Source organism: Apostichopus japonicus, chromosome 12 (assembly GCF_037975245.1).
Source record: "Apostichopus japonicus isolate 1M-3 chromosome 12, ASM3797524v1, whole genome shotgun sequence".
NCBI lineage: Eukaryota > Metazoa > Echinodermata > Holothuroidea > Aspidochirotida > Stichopodidae > Apostichopus > Apostichopus japonicus.
The window spans coordinates 11,197,376-11,202,554 of record NC_092572.1 but is presented as its reverse complement, the minus strand read 5'-3'; the positions used below and the strand labels follow the sequence as shown (position 1 = coordinate 11,202,554).

General features: G+C 38.0%; 1 long non-coding RNA gene across 1 annotated transcript; it reads right to left on the bottom strand.

Annotated features, from left to right (window-relative positions):
• LOC139977128 (uncharacterized) lies at positions 1–4,242 on the bottom strand. The gene is made up of 3 exons (XR_011796435.1): positions 3,793–4,242; positions 2,130–2,344; positions 1–200 (listed from the first exon to the last, which is right to left on the bottom strand). It is a non-coding gene; the product is annotated as an uncharacterized lncRNA (long non-coding RNA).
• Positions 4,243–5,179: the final 937 nt, after the last annotated feature.

The window sequence follows — 5,179 nt, the reverse complement described above, 5'->3', positions numbered from 1 at the left end:
GATCAAACATGAATCGCAAAAGTATAGCACTGCACAATAATGCAAAGTTGAATCTTGGGCAAGGGTTCCTCATGACTTTCCTTTTAAAGTGGTACCCCAAATCGACACCAGTTAAGTCTTCACGAACAAAGAGTGTTTCTCTTAACTACAAATGGCCTCCCACTTGTCTTCAGGAAGCCAAAATCTGCACCATTATTGACCTGTGAACAGAAAATATGATATACGTGTAAGCACAGATACAGATATAGCACATGATAACTCACATTATCATAAACATACATTTACATTAAAATTTTATAACATATTGGGAGGTATACATTTAAATCTAGGTCCCTCAAATTATAAGCCAGGAATAGCAGCTTTACCAAATCATTATTAGCTTTGCACAGCATAACACCAAGTTATTTCTCAAAGCTTAATAATTATGTTAATCATGTTAATAATGATCCCAATAGACAGGGATCCCAGAGGGTTTGGTTAGCTGGGAAGGTAACCAATTGCCGTGTACATCACAATGTTCAATGTACATCACAATGTACATCACAATGAAACCTGACGACTGGCAAACCGACTGTGGTGGGTGTGGCTGGGAGAGCAATTTTAAAGTCACCTGATAGCTAACCTAGATCAGTTTTCATGATAACACATCAAAGTAAGTACAATATGTCAGGTATGGCCCCAAGAGCAACAAATGGCCATTGCCAGTAATTATTGGTGATGGGGTACCCCTGCCAGTGATCTATATTTGACCCCTCAAGGCTGACCTAGGTCAGCTCATGAGGTAACCACTTGAAACCTACTGGAAAATGTTGGTTAGGGCTTCAGATACAACTGATGGGCATTGCCAGTAATTTTTATTGGTGGGGTACCCCTGCCAGTAGACCCCCAAAATGCCCATCCCCCATTGACCTAGATGAGCTCATGATGTAACCAGTTGAAAACTACTGGAAAATGGTATCACTTCATATGTAAGGGATGGGAATTTCCAGTAATTTATATTGGGGGGGGGTACCCCTGCCAGTAGACCCCCAAAATGCCCATTCCCTCATTGACCTAGGTCAGCTCATGAGATAACCAGTTGAAAAATTACTGGAAAATGATAGGTATCACTTCATATGTAAGGGATGGGCATTTCCAGTCATTTACATTGGTGGGGTAACCCTGCCAGTAGACCCCCAAAATGCCCATCCCCCATTGACCTAGATTAGCTCATGAGGTAACCAGTTGAAAACTACTGTAAAATGATTGGCAGGACTCTATATATATGTAAGGGATGGGCATTTCCAGTAATTTATATTAGTGGGGTACTCCTGACAGTAGACCCCCAAAAAGCCCCCCCCCCCCTCATTGATCTAGGTCAGCTCATGATTTAACCAGTTGAAAACTACTGGAAAATTATTAACAGGATTCTATATGTAAGGGATGGGCGAACTCTGGCAGTGGTGGCCCACCAATATAAAATACTGGAAATGCCCATCCTTACATATGAAGTGATACCTATCATTTTCCTGTAGGTTTCAACTGGTCAAATCATGAGCTCACCTAGGTCAATGAGGGGATGGGCATATTGGGGGTCTACTGGCAGGGGTACCCCACCAATAAAAATTACTGGCAATGCCCATCCCTTGTATCTGAAGCCCTAACCAACATTTTCCAGTAGGTTTCAAGTGGTTACCTCATGAGCTGACCTAGGTCAGCCGTGAGGGGTCAATTATAGATCACTGGCAGGGGTACCCCACCACCAATAATTACTGGCAATGGCCATTTGTTGCTCTTGGGGCCATACCTGACACATTGTTCTTACTTTGATGTGGTTACCATGAAAGCTGCTCTAGGTTAGCTATTAGGTGACTTTAAAATTGCTCTCCCAGCCACATCCACCACAGTCGGTTTGCCAGTCGTCAGGTTTCATATACAGGAATGCATTGTGAACATTGTGATGTACCAGGCAATTGGTTACCTTCCCAGCTAACCAAACCCTCTGGACTCCCGCTCTACAGATCAGTGAAAATTTGACCAAACTTATGAAGCTTGCACGTAAATGATAAACTAGACTGTTTTTTTTTAAAACAGGTTATGAAAAGTATCTTAAATATCATTAAACAGTTGGGTACAATAGTTAAACTCACTCTTCCATCTTTTTTCTCTATGGTACTTGTTCCTTTGCTTTTTGGACTCTTGGATAAACTCTTTTGTTCTGCGAAGGGTACCAATATATCATCTTAAAACATGTCTTTAAGCCATATATAACACAGTTCTCCTCTTCTGTTGTTGCCTCCACACTGGTGTCGTACATCACAGGAAAGCTCACCCTTGACTTAGATATTTGGCTTTTCAATTCCTGCTGGAAAAATGAAACAGCAAAGAATTCATCTTTTGAAAAAAAATAAAATAAAGTTGTCACCACAAAGTTATGTGAGATTTGCTTCCACTATAGTCTCAAAAAAACAATCCCAAAGTTTGAAGCAGACTGTATAAAGCTGAAAATTTGAACGAGAGTGTCATCACCATTGCAACCAGAATCAAATGCCCAGAATACAGAGATAATAAAACATGGGCTAAATCTTTGTTTGTTTTTATGATCTTTAAAAATATAAAATTTTAGAAACAGAAATGCACTGAGCCAACTTATTTATAGGCCTAATCGTTTTTAGTTGTTATTTTGCTTGCTCACATAACAAGCCTGTTTAGACCTAGGCTAGAGGAGAATCAGTACTTTGTTACACTAAGTTTGTCTACGGTCGTTTTGATTTAGTCTTACTAGTAGTACTAAAGTATATAATGGACCGGCGAAGACTAGAGAATACCCAGAGTTTTAGCAACTGCGTTAAACTGTATCATCTGATCTATTATTTACGCCAATGAGTTTCATTCAATCTAGGATCAAAAAGAGAAAACTAGTTAATCTTAACCTTTAAACTTTGCTACTAAACAGATATGCTTGAATTACAAATAAATGTCAAAAAAACATCATAATCTAAGAATCGATGTATATACATACACATAAACAGAATAATTTGAATTCGCGCAAGTGAACCCTGCACTACATTGGACAGTAAAAAAACGTGCAATTAGACCAAACTAAACATACTAAATTTTCCGTTACTTCTACATAAAATATCAATACAAATACAACAACTTACTCTTTTGGCAGTATACTAAAAGCACATGTTATAATAACTTCAGACTATCAAGCTTTCCTGAGAAAAAACGGTTAATACTTCTTACAGTAAACAAGTCGACCGTGAAGGAATGTCGCAATTGTTTCCTGGGCGTGACCGGAAATTAAATACTAAAAAATGATAAATGAAAAGGTTAAATAGAACTGAAGCGTGCATCCTGACTGCTCGCAACATATAATACCGTTGACTAGCCAACATAATTTGTTCAGCCTACTGTGAATGTACGTTTGAAGGTCTAGCCTTGCTTATTCAATATCACAAAGCCTACCCATTTAGATTCACATGGGAAATTACAGGAAATCTTTACCAAATGAGTGTAGACTTCAAATAAACTATTGAGACTTATAGTTCCAGCATTTGTTTGGGAATAAATTAGAAGATTATGTGCCACTGTTCAATTTAGCCCAATACACACATAACACATTGTTAATTGGTGTTTAGAATGCACACTTTAGTGTTGAGAATGCACTGCAGTACCCAGTAGAAGCCTATAGGCTACTCACTGTCATTGCACTTGTGTATTGCGAAACGCCAACGTGACAACGGTAGCATTACACTAACCATAATACAGTACTAGTGCCAGTGGCCTAACAATTAACTTTAATTTTACCTTCTAGTTAAAGGAATAACAGGTAGGCCGATGATGCAGTTAATACCTCCATTCTTCTAAAGACCTTCTTGGGTGATTTACGGTTGAAAGTTGCTTAGAGTGATCGTATGAAACTATGCCAAGCCCAGCAAGCTGCCGTTGCCTCTCGGTTTCCAAATTGAAGTGAATCGAATTGGGTTAAAATACATTAGTCCGTCGACACCGACTAAGCTACGATTATGGCGTAAATCGGGTGTCCGTATCGTTCTTAGTCCATGGGTTAAAATACCTTAGTCCGTCGCCACCGACTAAGCTGCGATTATATTTTCCTTAGTCAGTGTAAACTAACTAAGAAGCAGCGATGAAACGAAGATTTTTGCTAGTCCGGGTGCATTGACTAACGTTAAAGACTAATTTAACGTTAGTCCGTGGCAATATTGACTAGTTTATTTTTTCAGTGTACTATTACATATCGCAATTGCCAAGAATGCTTTGAAACGTATATAAAAGAAACCTTCTTCCGTTTTCCTGCATCAATTGTTCAATTAACATACTTAACGAACAATTACATTCTTAATAAATAGTAGTGATTTATTACGCCAGCATATCCACCGGGAGGGTGTGTATGGCGCAGGAGAGGAAACGAGAAAAGAAAGCAAAAATGAATGAACAAAATAATTAGTTGTTAATAGTTGTGAACGCTTGACTGATACGATGAGCTTTCAAAAGTATTGTGAACGAAGTGAGTGAAGCACACATTAACCTTTCAAAGTGGAATCGCCTGTAATAGGTGACATGTTTTCGGGTAACAGGTGAATGCTTTTGTACCAACTTGTTGATTGTAGCTGTAACTTTCTCGTACAAGTGAAAGGCTTCCTCTGTATAGGTACATCTCTTCCTTCTGTACAAACACACACACAATATTGATAAAGTGAGGCGCTGTACAGCTTCTTGTTAATTTTATTAGAATTGTTTGCCATTGTTAGCCACGATGGCTTCCTTTGTATTAAAAAAATATCCTTTGTCACAATTACCCACTATTTTTTGAGGGAAAACATAACTGATTTGATATTTGTTATTTACGTTTCATCATAGAGTATATTATTGTTTTAAAATCAAAACTTTGAGAAATAAAATCCTACAAGCTAAGACTGCACGTGACTTAGTGGTTTCAAATACATATGGATGTATTTGTGATATATAATTAATCGAGTTCGTTAATAAAGCAACACTTCAATTCTTACGATTAAACATATGTAATCATTAAATATAAGGTATACATGTGAAACATACATGTACGGTACAAGAAACATTGACATATTGATTGCCAAAATACGTCATAAAGAAATCTAGTATATACTGTAAACGGTATGCAGTGTGTTTATGTTACGCAAGACGGCCCGCAACA